This window comes from Papaver somniferum, chromosome 1 (assembly GCF_003573695.1).
Source record: "Papaver somniferum cultivar HN1 chromosome 1, ASM357369v1, whole genome shotgun sequence".
Taxonomy (NCBI): domain Eukaryota; kingdom Viridiplantae; phylum Streptophyta; class Magnoliopsida; order Ranunculales; family Papaveraceae; genus Papaver; species Papaver somniferum.
This window is the reverse complement of record NC_039358.1, coordinates 210,839,595-210,865,178: the sequence shown is the minus strand read 5'-3', so window position 1 is coordinate 210,865,178 and position 25,584 is coordinate 210,839,595.

Genomic DNA, 25,584 nt, shown 5'->3' with positions numbered 1-25,584 from the left:
TCCAGTTTGGCACAATCCAAGCACAAGCATTACACGTCTAAATCTTGCGTAATCCCGTGATATTCTCCTGCAAAACTCGTGCTTCTCTGTTTCCTTCTAACTCGAGTTCTAACCAATTTGGGTTCAATCAAATGACTATACCAGGCCTGTTTAGGCCTAATAAGTAAACCCAATCAATTTCAGCCTTTTAGTCTCTCTAAAACTCGATCAAAAACTCAACCCTAATTATGCAGGTGAGATGATTTGTTTCCCGCCAAAAACATCGTTCAAATGAGGAAGAAAGGGTTCCCCCTATCCGTCTGTGGAGTGTAAATAGTAGCTGTCCAGTTAGGGTGCCCCTTATAAACTGAGGTGCCCCTTATCAAGGCAGGGGGAGTCCGAATAACACGTGTCCTCCGCGTGTCAAAATCAACTTTTCGAGCCGAATTTTCCAAAAATGCCCACAAACACACAAAACACCATAATAAGGACGAAAATGAGTACTAACAATACGAAACATTGAGGACAAATTAGACACATAAATGTGTCTATCAATGATTCGATTCGATGAATCGGCTCTTGAACTTTATAGCCACGGTTTGCATAAAGCATTCCTTAGTAATTTAAGTTTCATGTTCAGAGCACATCTTTAGATCATAACCACTTAAGCTCACAAACAAGTTCGCCGACTTAGGCAACCGGCAGAGTTTTCCAAACTCAGCAGAAAATCTCGGCAAAAAGACTTCCACCAGTTCGCGGACTAGGTTCGCGGACTAAACACGCAAACGAGTTTTTTGGAAAATCCCAGCAGAAATTCTCGGTAAGACAACTTCCGTCAGTTCGCGGACTTGGCAAGGCTAATTCCTCCGTTCTCTCAATCAACAAAGTTCGAAAACTTCGGATTAAGGAATACATGGTTATGTAATCTAAACTATCATTCCAATTATTGAGACATTCTCAGAGAACGTTATATAGCCGTTATTCACAGACCGTTTCACATCAGAGCAATTCTCAAAGTAATTGAAACTTTTCATGACTTTCATAGGTGAAGATAAACTTGATCAAAGCGAAACGATTTACCAACACACGATTTCGAGAAAAAGATAAGTAGTTAATACTCAGCTCGAAATATCAAATGTGTATGATCCAGTCTATATAGCATACGACTTTTTGTTTCATAAGAAGTAGGAGATAGAATAGATAGACTTTTGAGTGATAGATAAGTTCAAGTCTCCACATACCTTTTTGTTGATGAAGTTCCATGGTTCCTTGAGTAGATCTTCGTTGTTGTATGATGAATCGCCATGAAGTCCTTGAGCTCAACTACACTTTTCTATCCTAGATAAATCTGTCTCCCGTAGATAAACCTATGAGTTTTGTTCCGTATTTTGATAAATCAAGGTAAACATGAACCAATTGATATACCAGACTTATATTCCCGAAGAACAATCTATAAATATCAATCACCTCACAATAATATTAATCGTATGGTAGAAAAACAATATATTGTGGAATCACAAACGATGAGACGAAGATGTTTGTGACTACTTTTTATCTTGCTTATCGGGGAATCAATCTCGAGCAAATCTTAGAGAAGATAGTACTTAATACGATATAACAGGGCAAGACAAGAACACGCAACCATAGAGAAAATAGTTGGGTCTGGCTTCACAATCCCAATGAAGCCTTCAAGTCGTTAACCTACGCGGTTACGTGAAAACCTAAGGTTAAAGGAGAATCGACTCTAATCGCAACTAGTATCACACAAGAGGTGTGGGGATTAGGTTTCCCAGTTGCTAGAATTCTCCTTTATATAGTCTTCAAAATCAGGGTTTGCAATCAATGCTACCTTGGTAATAAAGCATTCAATATTCACCGTTAGATGAAAACCTGATTAGATTCAAGCTAATATCTTTCAACCGTTAGATCGAACTTAGCTTGTTACACACAAATGAAAAGTGACTTCATTTAGGTATGAGTAACCGTACCTAAACATGTGCACGTTGTTGGCTCAACAATAGTTAACCGTGTTAGAGCATTGCTCGGTCGAACTCGCATGCGTTGCTATCTCAAGCATGTTTTCAATGTTAGTGATCAAAACTATAAGTCTTGATTTCTAGTCTACTATAGCTAAGGTCTCAGACTAGGATAGAAAGTGTAGTTGAGCTCAAGAACTCCATGGAAATCATCATACAAGACGAAGGACTACTCAAGGAACCGGTGGATCTTCATCAACTAAAAGGTATGTGGAGATTGAACTTATCTATCACTCAAAAGTCTATTTATCTCCTATTTGAGACAAAATTCGTTTTGCTATATAGACTTAGATTATACACATTTGCTATTTCGAGCCGAGTTTATCTCGCCTATCTATTTCTCGAAATATGTGTTGGTAAGCTTTCGCTTTAGCCAAGTTCATCTTTACCTAGTGACGAAAGTCATGATAAGTTTCAATCATTTTGAAAAATTGCTTACTTTGACGAAAATAGTTTGTGAATAACAACTATAGAATATCAACGTCCTTTATTCAATGATTGAAATGAGAGTTTAGATTATATAACCATTGGAGGATATAAGAATTATTGTGGAAACACATATATGTATAAGTCCTTATTCCTTGAACCGAAGTTTGCGAAATTTGTTGATCAAGAGAACCGGAATAGTGGCGTGAGCCAAGTCCGCGAACTGGCGAAAGTTCTCGACCCGAGAAATTCTGCTGGAGTTTGTGAACTCCGTCCGGGAACTTAAGTCCGCGAACCCAGTCCGCGAACTTGAGTAGGTTATATCTAAAAACGATTTTTGTGAACTTATTCTTATATAAACTAAGGAATGCAAATTGCAAACCATGGCTATATAGTTCATGAACCGATTCGAGTGAATCAAATCGTTTTTGCTTCGATTGTGTCTTGTGTAGTTACATAAGATTTCTTTGCAATCGAACAACTCTCTAACTAGTTCATTTGAGTCACTTGAACTAGTTATGGTGAAGAACAATATGGTTGATATGAAAGTGATCATATGGCTAACCATTTGGTTGATTATTGTTGAACCAACAAATGTGCAAGTTTGGGTACGGTTACACAAGCCTAGAAACGTACATTTCATTTTTGTGTAACAAGCTATTTCTCGATCTAACGGTTGAAAGATATTAGCTTGAATCTAATCAGATTTTCATCTAACGGTGAATATTGAATGTTTTGTTACCAAGCTAACATTGATTGCAAACCCTGATTTGAAAGACTATATAAGGGAGAATTCTAGCAACTGGGAAACCTAATACCCACACCTTCTATGTGATACTAGTTGTGCTAAGCTAGATTCGATTCTCCTTTAACCTTTGGTTTCTTCTTCTAAACCAGGTTAACGACTTAAAGACTTCATTGGGATTGTGAAGCCAAACCGATACTACTTTCTTGTAGTTGTGTGATCTGATCTTTTGTTTCTATCATACGAGTACAATTGTAATAATTGGCTTGAGATTGATATCTCCGATAGGAAAGATATAAAAGTAATCACAAATACTTCGTCTCATCGTTTGTGATTTCACAATATCTTTTTTCGCTGCGTCGATTAAGATTATTTTGAGGTGATTGATAATACTAGGTTGTTCTTCGGGAATATAAGTCTGGTTTATCAATTGGTTCCTGTTCACCTTGATTTATCAAAAGACGGAACAAAACTCGTAGGTATATTCGTGGGAGACGGATTTATCTATTACCGTAGACTTTTCTGTGTGATACAGATTTGTTTATTAAAGTATTCGACTTTGGGTCGTAGCAACTCTTAGTTGTGGGTGAGATCAGCTAAGGGAATCAAGTACGTTGTATCCTGATGGGGTCAGAGACGTAGAAGCATAACTGTACCTTGGATCAGTGTGAGATTGATTGGGGTTCAACTACAGTCCAGACCGAAGTTAATATGGAGTAGGCTAGTGTTTGTAGCGGCTTAATACGTGTTCAATCTGGACTAGGTCCCGGGGTTTTTCTGCATTTGCGGTTTTCTCGTTAACAAAATTCTGGTGTCTGTGTTATTTCTTTTCCGCATTATATTTTGTCATATAATTGAAATATCACAGGTTGTGTGTTGTTCAATCAATTAGAATATCCGGCCTTTTGGTTGTTGATTTAAATTGATTGACACTTGGATATTGGTCTTTGGTACCATCTAAGTTATCTCTCTAGTATTTGATAAAGACTCGCAGATTTCTATTTGCTTGAGTATATATCAAATCAAGAGATTGAGATATAAACTCTTTGATATACTTTTTATCTAGATTGAGTCTGATTGTCTAGTTGATTCTCTAGAAAGTATACTGGAGTTTGTCCATACAGATTGCTAAGCGAAATATTGGGTGTGGTTGTTGTACCCCCGCTTTTTCAATTGGTATCAGAGCAGGCAAACAAATTTAAGACCTTACAAGTCTGTGTTTGTAGCAATATGACTCTATGGACGATAAAGTCTCTTGTTACGCTTCACCAGGTTTAAAAACCAATCGTAGAAAAAGTTCTGATAAACTGGTTATTCTCCAGAAAAGGTTGGATGAACAATTCTGGATCAATTCTGATCTTGTTGCTGAAATTGCGATACTTAAGGATTTGAAACCCAATATAAATCCTTTGATGGATTTGAGTAACTCCAGTTGTTCCTCTCTGAAGACTTGTCGTAGATCAGGTGATAAACAACGATTAGATGTTGTGAAAACTGATATGACTCAGAAAAACTCTGTCAAACTAAAAGGTGTTAATGTTTGTACACGGATATATTTCCAGGCACTAAACACGATGATTTTGGTGATGATGAGGAAAAGTTAGGGTTAGGAAACGAATTGAAGGATAATGAAAGAAACACAAATTTAACGTGGTTCGACATGGTGTGCCTACATCCACGGACGAATCCCCTTGGGGAGTAATGTTTTATTCATATCAAAATTACAGTGGATTTTTTCTCTATCCCCCCCCATCAGGATTACCTTCCCTCTATTTATACAATTCTGAATTAGAGTCTTGCCCTCACTATTGAGGTAGGCATAAATTGTATTAAATTTACCTACATGCATCTTGGCCATGCCGTGCATGCCTCCTGCATTAACCTGCCATGCATAACTCCTGGCATTAACCTGCCATGCATAACTCCTAGTATTAACCTGCCATGCATAACTCTTGGTATTAACCTTCCCTGCATGGCTCCTGGATTTAATCTGCCTTGCATGCCTCCTTGTATTGATTTTCCATGTTGGCAGACTTGCTTGACTGGCATAACAGGATGGAAGTATGGATGGATGTTGTCTGGCAGCACAGCTGAAAGCATGGGTAGAGGCTGGCTGGCAGTGTGGCATTGGCCTCCGGCGTTAGCCGCCTCCGGCATTGGCCGTCGATGTCGGCCTCCGGCATAGGTCGCCGGCGTTGACCTCCTTCCGAATTCTTAGAAGCGCGACTGGCAACTTGACTTTGATAGTTGACTGACAGTTGACTCTGACCATTGACCTGGCATTGACTTTATGGAGCCCTGGACTTGCTGGAAGTTACTTTAATGGGTAGGCTGGTGGCAGCTGAATAGTGGCCCAAAAAAAAATTCTGACCCAATATGTGGTATTTTTACTCATGGTACAAACATCACCCCCTCTTAACCTCCAACTTGTTGGGGGTTAAGAAAATTTCGTTTTCCTTGTTCAATAACAAAATTCGCCCCCAAGTGTGGATTATTGGTGCTGAAGCAATTGGAAACCTTCCCTTGCTGTTTGCAGAAATCATAATCAAGACTCCCCCAAGTGAGGCTATTGTGACTGGAAGATCGGCGGGAAACAGTTGAGTATGAACCATTGTTGTAAGCAAAAACTGGACTGAAGGCTGAACTGGTCTGCAACGGAGGCGTGATACTGGAACGAAGTAGTGTTTAAAGTAAGATGTAGTTGTTGATGTAAAAATGAACTGTGGCAGTTGCGTAGAACTAGACTGGTAACAGTTGTTGGAAAAGAGGAGTTATATTTGAAGTCACTCAGCTGGAATCTGTGTGAGCTGTTGTTGTAAACGAAACTTGAATTTGCAAACTGTCATTAATTTCTGACCAAACTAGGTAGTAGTAGTTGCTGTCAATTACGGACAGAGTTGCGGTAAACCGTACTGCGACGGCCACAAAAAACTTTCCTCTGCAGTAATGAGAAAAACTGGGTTGCAACAGCTTTGAGCAAAGCTGGTCTGCAGCAGCTGCGATCAGCTGGATTGCAGGAGCTACGAACAGAGCTGGACTACAGCAGCTTCGATCAGCTGGACTGCAGGAATAACGAGCAAAGCCGCACTGCAGCAGCTACGATCAGCTGGACGACAGGAGCTGCGAACATAGCTGGACTGCAGCAACTTCGATCAGCTGAACTGCAGTAGCGACAAGCAAAGTTGCACTGCAGCAGCTGCGATCAGCTGGACTGCAGGAGCTGCAAACATAGCTGGACTGCAGTAGCTTCGATCAGCTGAACTGCAGTAGCGACAATCAAAGTTGCACTGCAACAGCTGCGATCAGCTGGACTGTAGGAGCTGCAAACATAGTTGGACTGTAGTAGCTTCGATCAGCTAAACTACAGAAGCAACGAGCAAAGTTGCACTGCAGCAGCTGCGATCAGCTGGGCTGCAAGAGCGACGAGCAGAGCTGCACTGCAGTAGCTACGATCAGCTGAACTGCAGAGGCTACGAACAGAGTTGCACTGCAGCAGCTGCGATCAGCTGGACTGCAGGAGCGACGATCAGAGCTGCACTGCAGTAGCTGCAATCAGCTGGACTGCAGAGGCTACGAACAGAGCTGCACTGCAGCATTTGCGATTAGTTGCACTGCAGAAGAGACAAGCAGAGCTGCACTGCAGTAGCTGCGGTCAGCTGGACTGGAGAGGCTACGAACAGAGTTGCACTGCAGCAGCTGCGATCAGCTGGACTGCGGGAGCTATGAACAGAGCTAGACTTCAGCAGCTTCGATCAGCTGGACTGTAGAGGCTACGTACAGAGTTGCACTGCAGCATCTGCGATCAGCTGGACTGCAGGAGCTATGAACAGAGATGTACTACAGCAGCTCCGGTCAGCTGGACTGCAGGAGATACGAACAGAGCAGGACTGCAGCAGCTGCTGATGAAATGGATTTAAACAGTTCGATAAACCTGAGTGTAACATTTACAAATAAAACCATACTGCATCAGTTGCGTCCAACTGAGTTCAAAATTGACGAGCAAAACTGGACTGGATCAGTTGCGTCCAACCGAGTGCAGTAGTTTCTTAGGAACTGGACTACAAATGTAGGATCAGAATCTCGCAAAAGTAATGCCTCAGCGAAATTATTAACAACACAACACAACACAACAGTGTCGCAAAACAACTTCAGAAACGAAATAATAAACGACGTCAGCTAAATCATGAGAAAAATGTGATAGTCCTGCGAAAATTAGAGAGTTTGCGGGATTAACATTTGTAAGGTTGCGAGAATTTTGCAAGCCATATCCAAAAATAAAGGACAAATTAGCTGTCATCCATTATGTAATTCCCTATAAATAGCCGTTCAGTTGTAAAGGAAAGGAGAGAGATCTTTTCTGAGGGAGAAGCAAGTAAATATGAGAGAGAAAATCTAGAGCAGTGGTTATTCTTGATTCCTTTATCTTTTCTTGTAAGATTGTTCAAAGATTCATCGATAAAATTAAGATTTTTAATCTAAAATGAGTTGAATGTTCATGAAATCTATGAGGGGTGCAGTGTAGGATTTCCTGCAACTACATAATGGCGCTAGAAACGGGGAGAGATTGGAAATTATTCTAGAAAAAATTGAAGATTAATATTGAGATTTGTGAATATTTGGAGTAATTGGTTAAGAATTTTACATAATCTCTTGCAATTTGTTAACATTGAAGAAATGGTTAGAAGAAGAAATACATCAGAACAACCAACTACTGCTAGAAGAAGCAAAAGAATTGCTGGAAGGGAAAGAAGTGAAATAGAAGAATCTACTAGAATGAGAAATAATGGAGAAAATCAAATTCAACCACCAGTTCAACAAACACTAGTACAAGGAAGGAATACAGATTATGATAGGATGAGTATACACACTTGGCAATCAAATTCAGCAGAAGAAGTAGAAGAAGAGCAGCAAACCGGAAACCATGGACAGGTAGAGAGAAATCAAGAAGCAGATGAAGGAATAATTCATGGAGATGATAAATTGGAGCGTTAGTAATGTTGAGATGAAGAATACATGAAGAAAGAAGAGCAGAGGCAGAAGAACGTGCAAATATAACAAGGAAAAATCACGAATTGAGGATGGAAAATATGCGACTACAGAGTAGAAGATCGAGAAGTGCTACCAAATCATACTCAAGATCGACTAGAAGAGAGATGAGGAGAAATTCACCCACAATTAATACTGGAAATAATATTCAAGAAGAAATATCAAATCCTAATGAAGAACATCGCGAAAATAGAGAAAGGACTGATGATCGTTACGTCCACAAAATGAAACTTTTGATGATAGGCAGAATGATAGAAATCAAGAGAATGGACAACGTCAGGGACGAAATAATCAAGATGGCGAAGGGAATCGAGAGGAAGGAATGAGAATTTTACATGAGAGAGAAGCTCAAAGAAATCAACAAACAATTGAAGAAGAAATTGAAAGACATTATGCTGAACAAGCACGTTTAATTTGCGAACGTGAAAGATTGAGAGAGGAAATGGAAGAATAAGAGCTTCAGGAGACAATTCGCCAGAACAATCACGACAATCGAGAAAGAAGGCATACACAAAACTGGAATAACGGTAATATCAATGAAGAGTATGATAGAGTACAAAGGATGGCTGAAAGACAGCGAATGGAATTGATAAGAAATGAACAAAATCATGGAGGGTAAAATGAGAGACATCATCATATGCGAATTCAAGATAGAGATGTGGAAGAGAATCGCATAAGAAGACGAGATGAAGATGATGAAGAAGAAATGCAAAATTTCGCCAGAGAAGAAAAATATAACGCAGAAGAAGGGAGGCGAAATTAAAAAGACCAATGGATCAAAATTCAGGTGTAAATAAACAAATCTTAAAAGAATTAGAAGAAATGAGAGGAATGCTAAATAATATAGGAGAAGTAGGCAGATGACAATTAGATGAAGCTATAGAAGAAGCTGCGAGAACTCCATTTACAAGGGAAGTACAACTAGGAGGAATACCTCCGAAATGCAATTTTCCCGCATTAACCACCATTTTTTATGGAACAACTTGTGCAATTCAGCACATTAAAGCCTACGTGAGGTGCATGTTGCAATGGGAAAATCATGATGCCGTATTATGCAAGTATTTTGCATCCATCTTAACAGGGGAGGCGTTAAAATGGTTCGAAGGTCTACCAAAGAATACAATAACATCCTTCAATCATTTGCAGACTACATTCTTGATGGAATACATAAGTAACAATTCTTCGCGACTTGGTATTGAAGACGTGTTTGGATTAAAACAAAGGATTGGCGAAAGTTTGAAGCACCTAACTAAAAGGTGGAGGACTATGTGTAGCAAAATGGCTGGCCTTGTGGATGAGAGATATCTTATCTTATCTTTTATCAATGCTATGTTTGCAACCAACCTATTGTATATCCAAATTTTCAGAGTCAAGAAACTTATGGAGGTCAAAGACAAAACTATAATAGAGGACAAGGAGGTCACAAGGTAGTATGGGAAGAAATCAAGATGCCACCTCTAAATGCAAGTGTGGAGAAAATATGGGAAGCTATAATTTTGATGGAGAATATACCAACACCATGGAACATGGGAACGGAACCACCTCCAAACCACAGAAGTCATGAGTTTTGTTCTTATCATCACTTTCATGGACATACTACAAATGATTGCATAAATGTAAAAAAAATTATTCTGAGAATGATAGATCAAGGAAAACTTAACCACTTTTTGGTAGGGCTTCCACAATCTCAACCATTGCCACCACCACCAGAGCATCACAGAGTAAACACGATGAAAAAGAAGAAAACATTCTTCATAGAAGTTGGTGCAAAAGAAAAGAATCTATTCTGTCACTCTATCGTACATTCATACAAGACAATTGAATATTTTCATGACAATGTTTTGAGTAGAGTGTTCGCAAGAGATAATGATGGAAGAGAAATTATGAATATTGCGAAAATCTCACCACTAGAGGAATGGCAAAAACAGATTATTTCTTTTACCACAGAAGAAATCCCCGAAGGTGAAGAGGTACATGATAATCCATTGGTAGTAAAATTAGAAATTAATCCAAAACCGAAAGAAGATGAGGATGATGAAGCTGAAGATTCATGGGAAATTAATAGGATTCTAATCGATACTGGAAGCTCTGTGAACATCTTATTTTATCATACTTATAAAACTATGGGAGGAAGAGATGATGATCTTATACCATCAACATATAAGATATATGGTTTTAATGGTACTGCCAACAAGCCTAAAGGGGAGGTTACTATGCGAATTCCATTGAAGGGAATATCTTCTGAAATCCTGTTTTGTGTCGTTGACATAGAATCACCCTACAATGCATTAATTGGTCGACCTTGGCTACATGGGATTCTAGGTGTAGCTTCAATTTTCCATCAGTGCATCAAATTCCCTCACCCCAGCGGTGTGGGAATCATAAAGGGAGATTGGGTTGAAGGAAAGAGGTGTTACGAAACTGAGGTAGAATCCTGCGAAGGAAGAGCAAACAAGAAGGAAAGTTGGCGACACAAAATCAAAGAGACACAAAGAAGTGAAAGGTTGATGGTGGATGCAATCGAACGAAAGGAAGAAGAGATGTTGCGAAACTAATGCTAGCTCAGAATAAAAAATGATGAAGATACCACTACCAAGAAAGCAGTAACAGAAAATTACAAAGAAGCATAGAATGATAAAGGTAATAAAAATAAGAAATGTTTGAATGATTGATTTGTTGCGACACTCTCGGAATAAATGAAATTCTCAAAAATACATTTTATTGAATGACAAAATTGATATTGTGAAATGCAAATACGATATGATGATGTGCGAGAATCTCGCAAAGATAATGAATTCTACAAAAGACAATCAGAGAACAATGACAAAAGAGAAAGGGGCGAACCTTTATGGCGTACACCCTAGTTCGCGAATACAATTTCTCAAGAGGCAAATGTAAGACCTAAAGTACGTCATATAAGGGGGTACCTGTTGCATGGCTCAGGGAAAGGCTACACCGCCACCGGAACATGAGTCATGGAGATTTGGGGTCAATAAAGCCCATCCGGGAGAGGCACCTTGGATTCTCAGCTTAAGCATATGACTTAGGTTGGGCGACTAAGGTAATAAGGACTCTCCCAAGGAGTGCAAAATCTGACCAAGGCGCCGAGGTACACGGTTGAGTCAAGAGTGTCAGGGGCTTCTGGAGCGTACCTTGCCATTCTTGACAAGTCTTGGCTTATACTGCACTCGGCCCGAAGAAAACCCCACTTAGGTGCAGTCTCATAACCATAAGCCTTATAGGTAAAAGGGATAAGAGGCTGCGAAAACAACTGGTTGTTGTTAAGACCGGATGGGAGGAGCCAACCTTGTATGGTAGAGGTACGCCCCCTTGAAGGGGCAACCAGGGGGAAGATAAGGGCGTCACCCTCCATTAGGGAGTTGATAAGTGTCTTAAGACGCAAATGTCATGAGGCTTTTTACTCGCAAGGGTATTAAGGCTTGTCATATTTGTGAGACAATCCTGAAGAGGCAATAATACAAAAGAAAAAGACAAGACGAGATCAATGGGTTTTCGCACGAAAGTGCGAAGACGTCCTGCGATTTCGTCGCAAGACGGCAATGTCATGGGGCTTTATTTTCGCAAGAATATTTAGGCCTGTCATATTGTCGCAACATTCCTGAAGAGGCCATAATACAAAAGAAAAAGCTAAGGCACGATGAATGGGGTTTTGCATGAAAATGCAAAGACGTCCTGCGATTTTGTCGCAACGACAAGAGGTGGCATAATAAGACCTTTAACTAGGAAGGCAAAATAAGACCACACAGGAATGAGATTTTCAAAAGAATCAAAATTCATTTCACATATGATTGCGAAATTATACACAAACAATTGCGAAGTTGAGTTACAAAATAAGAAAAATCTGCAAAATCTCTCATTTGGATACAAATAACAGAGGCAAGTATGGGAATGAATGAAATTAGAAAATGTTATTTGTCTCCATACGATAGATTTACGCAAAAATTCAAAAATTAATGATTATGTTGATTAACCGTATTGCAAGTAAGAATTGTTTTAATGAATGCAGGTCAAAATGAAAGAAACTCATATATTAAAGAATATGAGGAACCAAAAGAATTCGCAAATATACAGAAAGAAGGAATAAATGTACGAATATTACAGAAGATCAAAGAAAGAAACAAAGACTACTTCTTAGTTGATCCTTCATCATCTTCATCAGACTTGTTCCCTTCTTCGTCTGCATCAGAACTTTTATCTCCATCAGAACCTTCATCGCCATCAAATTCTTCATCATCAGCTTCGCTATCAGAGATGGTCAGACTAGGAATGTTCTTTGGGATCTCCTCCAAGAGACAAGGATAATCAGAGTGAGAAATATTATGGTCATCACAAACCATTTGAATAGTTTGATTGCGAAAATGCAGAGCATCGTTCTTAAAGTTCGCAACAGTGATCTTGATTTGATTCTTTAATCTAGAATACTTATCGTTGCGAGAAGAAAGATTTTTTGCGAGTTCTTATTTTTCAGCTTCAAGTTCCTCAATTCTTTCACGATATCTACTTTCAGAATCTGCAATCAAAAGACAATTAATCAATAACTTGATGAAAATTCATAAGAAACAAAAGATTAGTGAAGAAGAACAGTTAATAACCTTCTCTGTCAGAAATCATGTCTCTAATCAAGGCTGTATGCTCAAATTGGAGACTAACATTTACACCTAAATCTTTTCTGGCATCGTCTAAGATTTTCGCAGCCCAACCGAATTCATCCTCATTATTTATAAGGAGACGAGAACGATTTTGGTTTTCTCTTTCACAGAGCTCGGTATTCTTGCGGTTATCTTCATCTCGTTCAAGTTGAACTTCAAGAAGGGTCTCTTGGAATTTCGCCAAAGCCTTATCACCTTGATCAGAGATGCGATCCTTATCATCTATGAGACCACTAATTTTGGTTCTTAGCTCATTGATTTTCTCTTTAGAATTAATAAAGAAACGCTTAAATCGATTGGCTAAGCCTAAACTAGATCTATGGTCAATATCTAAGAGGCGAAATTTGGATCTCAGTTCATTCAGAGAAAAAGATGAAATTTTATCATTTGAGAAACTATTTAAAGATTTATTAAGATGCTCAAGAAGGGTATCATTATCCAAGGCATTAGGAAATGAACGAAGAATGGTATCTTCATCAGAAAGACCATAAATGTCTGCAAAAAGGATCAATCAAATAAGATAAAATAACAGGATGAATGAATGAAGGGAAAGGAGAAAAGTAACATACCATAGAGTTGATTATTAGCTTGCTGAAGACTAGAGATTTTATTCTTGTGCGAAGAAGAATCAATTTATAGTTGTTTGTTCTTCTCGCGGAGACATTTGACTTCAGCTTCCAGTTCCTCATTCTTTGTACGAAATTGAAGATTCTTCTTTTCAAGAATTTCGCGTCTCCTCTCCAGATCTGAGGCAACAGCGAAAGAAGCTTTTCCAGCCTGCGAGAAAATGTAAAAGGTATTAAAATAGAAAGATATTTTGAATTACAATAATGAAGAAGTAAAAAGACGAAAGCATACCAGACTATTAAGAGAATGCAGGAAGTTGGGAGTCACCGATCTAGAAACTCCGCGAAGAGAATTATTACCATCCAATAATGGAACATCGCAAATCGTAGCGAGATCTTTTCAGGTATTAGCGAATTGACTATCTCCCATTCCTTGCCAAGAATCAGAAAAGAGGACAGAAAGCATAGCCATAGAAGATTCAGATGGAGAATCTTCATTTACAGCAAGGTCATCATTATCCTCATCATCCTCATCACTCTCGGAGTTTTCATGAGAAGGAATATTTGAAGGAGAGGAAGAACGGATTTTTCTCTTCTTTGAAGGAGGAGCAGTTGGTTTTTCCCTGCGAAGAGCACCTTTTTTATCACCAGTCTTCGCAACATTGGCAGGCTCTTCTATTTCAGCAATAATCTTCACACACAGATAGAAATAAGAAATAGAGGCAACATATACTGTTTAAAATCATAAGAGAATATTTCTTACCTCATCTGTGTATGAGCGAAGAGCTAACAAGGTACTAGCCTTCCCAGTCCTGTGATAGCTATCTTTCAGTTTCTGGATCTGTAGAATATGCGCAAGAATCAGCGAACAAAAGAATAAAGACAAATAAAGAAAATAAAGTGGGTGAAACTGGAAGAGACATACCTCTTTCTCCTTCTCGGGCCAAGAGAATACCCAAGGTTGATAAGAAGCGAGATTCTCAGGAAGAACATTTGACCCAGCAATGTAAGGTCCTTTCAGCATCAAGGGAAAAACACACCATTTATCATCTTTGGATTGGCGAGGAGTTGTGTTCTTACCAGAGTGCCAATCAATGTCTTGCATGAGTATTTATCTTCTCAATATATCTTTCCTTTTCAAGCGAATACCCCAGCGAGTATTCTCTTTCTTCATGGAGATCAATTCATAATTTCAAAGAAACTCGCTACTGTATTTTTCAGCAATTATCTCCAAGTCTGCGAATTTAGGATCCCTAAGTTCTTTGGAATAAAGAGATCCTTTACCAGCACCACGGTTAGCGAACTCCAGCATCAGACGGATGCAATCCCCACTCAATTGGAAGATAGCTCGCGAAAATCCCGAGTGAGCGAGAATTTCATAGAACAGAGGAATATCTGGGTCATAAAGAGGAATGGGGAGACCTGCGAGAATTTGACCTAGCGAAACTATGATTGATTGATCATCACAATGTTGATCAGAGAAAAGTTTGATAGAAAGAATTGATTTGGCACTTTCACCAGTAATGGTAGAAAGTGTGAAACCTTTGTCGGCAAGATCTTTTTGGGTTTACTTAAAAGTTTTCTCATGCTTTTGACCGCTTTGAGGCATATCTGAATATGAAGTATGGGAATGAATGAGAAGTCAGAAGATTGAAGAAGGAAGAATTAAGGTAGCAGAACTTACGGAAGAAATAGAGTTGCAAAGATGAGAGAGTAAAAAGAGAAGAGAAAGTAAAAAGAAAATGAAAATAAGAGTAAGAAAAATATATAAAGAAGATTTTTTTACTCGAAGAAATAAACCCCATTAATGCGAAAAGACGTGAGCGGTTGCAGAAGACGTGTCAAGAAATAGATGGAAGAAAGAATATGTGTGATAAATGCAGAATATGAAGAGATGGACAGCTGCGACATTTCTCACATCATTCTCTACTTCGCAGAGAAGATATGTGAAGAGGAAAGATGTAGGATCAGAATCTCGCAACAGTAATGCCTCAGCAAAATTATTAACAACACAACACAGCAGTGTCGCAAAACAACTTCAGAAACGAAATAATAAACGACGTCAGCTAAATCATGAGAAAAATGTGATGGTCCTGCGAAAATTAGAGAGTTTGCGAGATTAACATTTGTAAGGTTGCGAGAATGTCGCAAGCCATATCCGAAAATAAAGGACAGATTAGTTGTCATCCACTATGTAATTCCTTATAAATAGTCGTTCAGTTGTAAAGGAAAGGAGAGAGATCTTTTCTGAGGGAGAAGCAAGTAAATAGGAGAGAGAAAATATAAAGCATTGATTATTCTTGATTCCTTTATCTTTTCTTGTAAGATTGTTCAAATATTCATCAATAAAATTAAGATTGTTAATCTAAAATGAGTTGAATGTTCATGAAATCTTATGAGGGGTGTAGTGTAGGATTTCCTGCAAATACAACAACAGTTCGATCAACTTAACTATAGATGTTTAACGTTAATGATTGCAATAATTGCGTCAAAATATTAGAGTGTATACTCGTCCCCTCTTAATCCTGTAACTCGTTGTAGGATTAAGAAGTTCAGGTTTCCCTTTGTTCCGATTTTCAGCAGCTGAATTTTGCATCGCATTTAGGTGCTACGTAACTCGCCCCCAAGTGTGTGGAGTATTACGCAACTAGCTATGAAAGATATACTTTAGACTATGAGGTGTTACATATATCTCCCCCAAGTGATGGTCATCCACGTTGAAGTGATATGCAACTCGCCCCCAGAAGATAGTGATTGTCATGCTGCTCAATGTTCGCACAAGGGTGCACAGCCTTGATACATCTTGATCGCGCATGGAATGAAATTGAAGGTGTCTGCTATCCGGAATCCGCGTAGGGGGCCAATCCCGCTATTCCAGATGCGCGCAGAATTGAAATGTGTGCATCTCCGCATGCTTGGCATGGAAAAATGCTCGCCACATTGTAGATGTCTCACTGAATAAAAGAATGCATGATTAGATAAAAAGATGCGAACATATTTAAATTGTATACGCACCATATTAAAAGGTTTATTGTGTGAGATACGATGTTATGCTGAAGAAGACGGTTCGAGCATCTCGGCTCTGTAACAGTGGCTATGCCAGTTGAATCAAAACTGGACTGCAGATAGTTGTCGTGGAACTGGATATAAGTAGCTGTGATCAGCTGCACTGTAGCATTTATTAAGAAACCGGACTGCAGCAGTTTCGGTCAACTAGACTGCAACTGTTATGAGGTAGAATGGACTGCAGCGTTCGATCAACTGGAATGTAGCAGTTTTAACTAGCACCGTACATGAGCGTGTTGAGGTTTATGAATCGAATCAACACTCACGAACTTTTCACACGGGCATGTTGTGGATAGAACTTGACGCTATAGCGTTCGCGAACATTGAATATGATATGTAGTTTTCACTTGGTGGTGACCGGTGACAGTGTGTGATATCGCAGCTCGAAACCTCAAAAAATGAAAAATTCAAACTCACAATTTTTCACCTCCAGGTTGTAAGGAATTGAAATACGATTCCAACGAGCCAAAAATCACTTGATTCGGACTTAAAACGCAAAAGTTATTGCCGAAACAAGATTTCCTATTAACGCGCGTGTAGTAGATGACGTGGCACTGCTGACTGGATCACTTTGCTGACGTGGCATACTGATTGGATCACCTTGCTGACGTGTCAGTGTGATTGGACACACTTGATGACATGGCGGTCGATGACTGGACCAGTTACTGACGTGGCAGGTGCTGACTGGACCAGTTACTGACAAGGCAGTTACCGACTGGACTCACATGATGACGTGGCAGCTGCTGACTGGAAAAATTGATGACGTGCCGGTGATGACGTGACCATTTTCTGACATGACGGTCGTTGACTTGATGAGATTGCTTACTTGGCACACTACATGGACCCCCTTGATGACGCCGCGGTCTATTGCTGACGTGGCGGGCCACCTTGCTGACATGGCAGCTATTCGCTGGCCATACTTGATGACGTGGCGACCGATGACTGTGCAACTTCATCTAACGTGGGTGATAGTTCCTTAATGTGGGTGAAATTAACCTCTACTGTAGGTGACGGTAACGGAATCTGGGTGAACTTAACCTCTACTATGGGTGACAGTTCCTTAATGTGGGTGAAATTAACCTCTAATGTAGGTAACATAATCTGGGTGAACAAAACCTTAAAATGTAGGTGATATGAACTTAACGTGGGTGAACGGAACGCTAACATGGGTGAACATAACTTGACGTGGGTGAACGGAGATGCTGAAGTGGATGAACATGATTGGTCGCCGGCCTGGCCGCCGATCGTTACCGCCGGTCTTGGCCTCCTTTCGAAGTTCTTTTTCTGTTGAAACTTTTAGCAACACTTTTCTGGGACTGTGGTCTTTCCTTTCGAACTTCTTGCAACAATTTCGACTGTGATCTTTTCTTCGAACATTTTGCAACAGTTTTCTGAACTGTTATCGTTTCTCGTCTGCAACAGTATTCGCCTTGAACTTTTAGCAACGGTTCATCGGGCACTGTGGTCGTTTCTCATAGACTTTTCTGTCAATGTTTTGCTTCACTTTTATGGTATTTTCTGGAACTTTTTGAGATGCTCTTCTGGAAGTCTTCTCTAGGATTTTTAAGCGCCTAAAGATGTACATAACTTGACAACCTTGCGATCATGACAGTAGTGATTTTGACGTACTACAAACTCGAACATGTAGACACTACGTTATTTGGGAAGGAAAATTTTCCAACTTTGGACTTGAACACGCTGCGGATCGAATATCCTGCCATCAGTTTTAGCGGTCTCTGCAGTGAGTCAATTTTGGTGGCTTCCGACTGTGAAGCTGGACTGCAGCAGTTGCGATCAACTGGACTGTAGTAACTGTGATTAACTAGACTGCAGCAGCTGCGATCATCTGGACTGCAGCAATTTAAATCAAAACTGGACCCAATCATGTTGCGGATCGAATATACTGCAACAACTTTGATGATATTTTTACACCATCTTTTACCGTGGACAGAACGTCCTGGGAGCGGTTTCATCGGTCTTTGTAATGATGCAGTTTTAGTGGTTTCCGAAGGTAATAGTTTTAGCAGATCCCGAACTGTGAATCTGGATTGCAAAAGTTGTGATCAACTGGACTGCAGTATCTGCGATCAACTAGTCTGCAGCAGCTGCGATCAGCTGGACTGCAGTTGTTGCGATCAAACTGTACTGCAACAGTAATTTTTGACGACGTCCAAACTGCTTTTTGACGGACACGATTTTGAAGCTTTCTGAACTACTTTTCTCAACGAGAAAACACGATCATTTTTCTCGTAACCCCCTTAGTCAGCGCCAATGTTTGTACCCGGATATATTTCCAGGCACTAAACACGATGATTTTGGTGATGATGAGGAAACGTTAGGGTTAGGAAACGAATTGAAGGATAATGAAAAAAACACATATATAACGTGGTTCAGCATGGTTTTCCTACATCCACGGACGAATCACCCCCCCCCCCCCCCCCATCAGGATTACCTTCCCTTTATTTATACAATTCTGAACTAGAGTATGAGGTAGGAATAAATTGTATTAAATTTCCCTGCATGCCTCCTGCATTAATCTGCCATGCATAACTCCTGTCGTTAACCTGCCATGCATAACTCCTGGCATTAACCAACCATGCATAACTCCTAGTATTAACCTTCCATGCATAACTCTTGGTATTAACCTTCCCTGCATGGCTCTTGGCTTTAATCTTCCCTGCATGTCTCCTTGTATTGATTTTCCATGTTGGCAGACTTGCTTGACTGGCATAACAGGATGGCAGTATGGATGGATGATGTCTGGCAGCACAGCTGACAGCATGGGTAGAGACTGGATGGAAATGCGGCATTGGTCGTCGTTGTTGGTCGCCGGCGTTGACCTCCTTCCGAATTCTTAGAAGCGCGACTGGAAACTTGACTTCGATAGTTAACTGACATTTGACTTTGACCATTGACCTGGTATTGACTTTATGGAGCACTGGACTTGCTGGAAGTTACTTCAATGGGTAGGCTGGTGGCAGCTGAATAGTGGCCCACAACAATATTCTGGCCCAATATGTGGTATTTTTACTCATGGTACAAACAGTGTTGACCTATGTTTGTTTTGTGTTTCCTCCAATCACTTTCAACATGATTGTGTGTCTTTTCAAAAGAGTCTAAAAGTTGCAAGTAATCTTCACAAGAGAACTAAACAACTTTTTGCTTCTCTAAAAGGACATACAAAACTATCAGGAAACCCTAAACAGAATAATACTGATAGTATGGGAGCTTTTTCCTTAAAATCAACATCACCCTTTCAATGGTTTCTTGACAGTGGATGTAGCAGACATATGACAGGTGATCTCACTTGGTTCGTCTCCTCAGACGACTATGAAGGAGGGCCTGTAACATTTGGAGATGGGAGTTGTTGCTACATAAGCAATAAGGGGACGATCAAATTACCCGGTGTACCTGAAATCCATGATGTAGTTTACGTAAAAGGTATGACTGCAAATCTTCTTTCTGTTAGTCAAATTTGTGACAAAGGCCATCGAATTTTCTTCAATACAAATGGATGTGACATTGTAGACAAAACTGGAAAAGTATTTTTTCAAGGAACTCGTGGTAAAAATAAATGCTATCTTCTTGATACTCAGTTCAGCAATTGTTGCAATTTGACTAAGGTGGAATCTGCACATCTTTGGCATGAGCTTTTTGGTCACATCAACTACCGTCTTCTAACTAATATCTAACAAAGAACTTGTTAGAGGCATTCCCAAAATCAATGCAAAGATTGAAAGTGTATGTGGTGCCTGTCAAAAGGGTAAACAAACGAAAGTTCACCATAAATCATCTCGAGATATTCTCACTAAAGCTCCACTTTATTTAATTCATATGGATCTGTTCGGACCAATTCAACAACCCATGGTTTCTAGTAAGAAGTATGATTTAATTATGGTAGATGACTACACCAGATTCACTTGGGTTGCATTTCTGTCTCATAAGAATGAAACCCTTGATGAATCCAAGATTATTGTTAAAAGAATCCAGAATGAACAAGGTCGCAAACTAAAGAAAATTAGGAGCGACCGTGGAACCGAATTCACGGACACTAAGGTGTTTGAATTTTGTGACAAACTGGGGATTATTCAATAATACTCACCACTCATTACTCCACAAGCTAATGGAGTTTCCGAAAGAAAGAATAGGAACATTCAGGAAATGGCCAGGGTAATGCTCCATAACAAAAACTTACCTCTAAGGTTTTGGGGAGAAGTTGTCTTTACATCATGTTATTTAATCAACCGTGTTTACTTACGGTCTAAAACCCTAAACACTCCTTATGAGTTGTGGTATGGAAGAAAACCCAACATACACTATTTTAGAGTGTTCGGAAGTAAGTGATATATCCTAAAATATCGAGAACAGAGAGGGAAATTCGATACCAAAAGTGATGAAGGTATCTTTCTTGGCTATGCCTCTGATAGCTGTGGTTTTCGAGTATTTAATCTCAGAACCCAGGTCATGATGGGATCTGCTAACGTTATCATTGATGATATTAGTGATTTTCATCATAATAATCCTCCTGCTGAATTTCCTCCAACCGAGACAATTGAGAAAGTAAAAGAAATACCAGAATCAGTTGAAGTTATCCCAACTATTGTTGATCCTGATATTTCTAGTGACGAGGAGAAGAGCACTGATCAGGCTACTCCTGAAGAACGAAAACGTGTCCCTCCACTACACCTCTGGGTTCAAAGGAATCATGATCCCAACAGTATTATAAAGGGAAGAGATTCTACAGCTAAGACTAGAGGGAAACTTCAAAACATGTGCAATTTTGGTTGTTATCTGTCACAAGTAGAACCAAGAAATATTGATGAAGCTCTGAACGATCCCTTTTGGGTGAATGCAATGCATGGAGAGTTAAATCAATTTCAAAGACAATACCTATGGGAACTCTTACCTTGTCCCTTCAATGTTAATATTGTTAGAACAAAATGGATATTCAATAACAAGTCTGATGAATTTGGCACAGTTATCAGAAATAAAGCCAGACTTGTCGGTCAAGGATACTCACAAATTGAAGGTATCGACTTTGACGAAACCTTTGCTCCTGTGGCACGACCTGAGTCCATTAGACTTTTATTAGCTCATGTTTGTTTTCTCAAGGTTAAGATTTTCCAAATGGATATAAAATTCGCATTCCTAAACGGAATTCTAAAGGATTTGAAAACCTTGATTTTCCAGATCATGTTCTTAAGCTCAAAAAGGCATTATATGGGTTAAAACAAGCACTTAGAGCCTGGTTTGAAAAACTTACAACTTCTCTTATTAGAAAAGGTTTTTCAAGAGGTGGAGCTGATAAAACTTTGTTTACCAAATGGAGTGGGAAAGATGTTGTCATTTCTCAAGTCTATGTAGATGATATCATCTATGGTTCAACTTCTGAGAGATTTGCAAAGGATTTCCAAGTCTCTCTTTCTAAAGAATTTTAAATGGGAAATGTTGGTGAATTAAAATTCTTCTTAGGATTACAAATTCAACAACATAAGGATAAAATTTACTTATCCCAAGAAAAGTATGCAAGGGATCTTGTGTCAAAATTCGGTCTGGATAAGGCATCTCCAGAACTGACACCTGTGTCCACTACTGGTAAACTGCACAGAGATGAGAAAGGAGTAAAAGTAGATCAAAAATTGTATCGATCTATTATTGGTAGCCTTTTATATCTTATAGCTACTAGACCTGATATTTCTTTTAGTGTTGGTTGTTGTGCTAGATTTTAGGCTAATCCAAAGGAATCTCATCTTGCAGCTGCAAAAAGGATCATACGATATGTCAATCGCACTGTCGGGTATGGTCTATCTTATACTTTTGATACTACACTGACCTTTCGGCTTATTCAGATGTTGATTGGGTAGGATGTGTAGAAGACAGAAAAAGTACATCATGGGGTTTCTACTACGTAGGACTGAATCTTGTGGCTTGGCGTAGCAAGAAGCAGAATTCACAATCCCTGTCTACATGTGAAGCACAATATATTGTTGCTGGCTCATGTTGCACTCAACTCCTATGGATGAAACAAATGCTAGCTGATTATGGAATTGATACTGGAATAATGAAGATCTTTTGTGATAACTCGAGTGCGATTCGAATCACTGAGAATCCCGTTGAGCACTCAATAACAAAGCACATTGATATAAGGTACCATTTTATTCGAGATCTCTATGAAAATGGTATCATAATTATGGAATTTGTGCCCTCCAAACAACAATTGGCTGATATTCTCACCAAACGATTAGACACTGCTAGTTTTCAACACTTACAACAGTCTACTGGTGTTGTTTTGGTTCATTAATTTTTTTTATGACTTTTCCCTGTGCTTATCTCGATCTTTTGGGCAATTGAGTCTGAAACTTCAATAGTGTTTACTTCAATTCTGTATTTGTTTCCGTAGGATTGGTTTTTCTGTCAGAATTCTTTGTGTGTTGTGTCAAATGAAATCCTTCTTTTCTTTCGAAATTAAGGTCGCTCTTGTTGTTATTTCGGGAATGACATTTTATGGGGGAGAGTTCTTAATTGAACTTGTGCTTAATTGCCAAATCTTTGTGGGGAGTGTGGCTGTGGAATATTATAGGGGTTATCTTGTATCTTTATAAACTCCTTGATGAATGCATTTAGCTTCGGCTTTATGATTGCATCTAAATAAGTTGATATTTACTTTCTTTTGGTCAAGAAATGTCTCTTTCGGAAATTTCATTAGGATCCCGTTCTTGTACCTTTGCCAATTTTATTGACAAAACGGGGGAGAATTAATATGTAGTTCACACTACAAATACATATGGTTTTCATATCATTATGTAAGGGGGAGTGGTTTCCATGTGAGATGGAGTATTGACTAAGGGGGACTCATACATATCACCATAGTATTGTTGTTGAAGTTGTGATACAATTGAACTTTGACGCTATATAATGATACTATGACACTGTATAACAATGATTGAGAACTATTGTTTTCTCGTTGTTATAGCTACGGATTTTCAATAACCATGATGCTGAACTTATTACCTTTGGGATCATTGGAGTACTTGGAAGTGACGAAGATTTCGAGTAATATTGAAGATTAGACATGTGGAATAGGAGCTAAAAAAGTTAATTTATTTATTTTTTGTATTTCATATGTATTGATAATTTTGTCACTAAAATTGACAAAGGGGGAGATTGTTAGAGCATTGCTCGGTCGAACTCGCATGCGTTGCTATCTCAAGCATGTTTGTCAATGTTAGTGATCAAAACTATAAGTCTTGATTTCTAGTCTACTATAGCTAAGGTTTCGGACTAGGATACAAAGTGCAGTTGAGCTCAAGAACTCCATGGAAATCATCATACAAGACGAAGGACTACTCAAGGAACCGGTGGATCTTCATCGACTAAACGGTATGTGGAGCCTTGAACTTATATATCACTCAAAAGTATATTTATCTCCTAACTTGAGACAAAAGTTGTTTTACTATATAGACTTAGATTATACACATTTGCTAATTCGAGCCGAGTTTATCTCGCCTATCTATTTCTCGAAATATGTATTGGTAAGCTTTCGCTTTAGCCAGGTTCATCTTACCTAGTGACGAAAGTCATGATAAGTTTCAATCACTTTGAAAATTACTTACTTTGACGAAAAATAGTTTGTGAATAACAACTATAGAATATCAACGTCCTCTAAGTTTCAATGATTGAAATGAGAGTTTAGATTATATAACCATTGGAGGATATAAGCATTGTTGTGGAAACACATATATGTATAAATCCTTAATCCTTGAACCGAAGTTTGCGAACTTTGTTGATCAAGAGAACCGGAATAGTGGCGTGAGCCAAGTCCGCGAACTCAGTCCGCGAATTGGCGGAAGTTCTCGACCCGAGAAATTCTGCTAGAGTTTGTGAACTCCGTCCGAGAACTTAAGTCCGCGAACCCAGTCCGCGAACTTGGGTAGGTTATATCTAAAAATGATGTTTGTGAACTTATTCTTATATAAACTAAGGAATGCAAATTGCAAACTGTGGATATATAGTTCATGAACCGATTCGAGTGAATCAAATCGTTTTTGCTTCGATTGTGTCTTGTGTAGTTACGTAAGATTTCCTTGCAATTGAACAAATCTCTAACTAGTTCATTTGAGTCACTTGAACTAGTTATGGTGAAGAAGAATATGGTTGATATGAAAGTGATCACATGGCTAACCATTTGGTTGACTATTGTTGAACCAACAAATATACAAGTTTGGGTACGGTTACACAAGCCTAGAAACGTGCATTTCATTTGTGTGTAACAAGCTAGTTTTCGATCTAACGGTTTAAAGATATTAGTTTGAATCTAATCAGGTTTTCATCTAACGGTGAATATTGAATGCTTTGTTACCAAGCTAACATTGATTCCAAAACCTGATTTGAAAGACTATATAAGGGAGAACTCTAGCAATTGGGAAGCCTAATCCCAACACCTTCTGTGTGATACTAGTTGTGCTAATATAGATTCGATTCTCCTTTAACCTTTGGTTTCTTCTTCTACACCAGGTTAACGACTTAAAGACTTCATTGGGATTGTGAAGCCAGACCGATACTACTTTCTTGTAGTTGTGTGATCTGATCTTGTTGTTTCTATCGTACGATTACAATTGTAATAATTGGCTTGAGATTGATATCTCCTATAGGAAAGATATAATAGTATTCACAAACACTTCGTCTCATCGTTTTTGATTCCGCAATATATTTTTTCGCTGCGTCGATTAAGATTATTGTGAGGTGATTGATAATACTAGGCTGTTCTTGGGGAATATAAGTCTGGTTTATCAATTGGTTCCTCTTCACCTTGATTTATCAAAAGACGGAACAAAACTCGTAGGTACATTCGTGGGAGACGGATTTATCTATTACCGTAGACTTTTCTGTGTGATACAGATTTGTTTATTAATGTATTCGACTTTGGGTCGTAGCAACTCTTAGTTGTGGGTGAGATTAGCTATGGGAATCAAGTACGTAGTATCCTGCTGGGATTAGAGACGTAGGAATATAACTGTACCTTGGACCAGTGTGAGATTGATTGGGGTTCA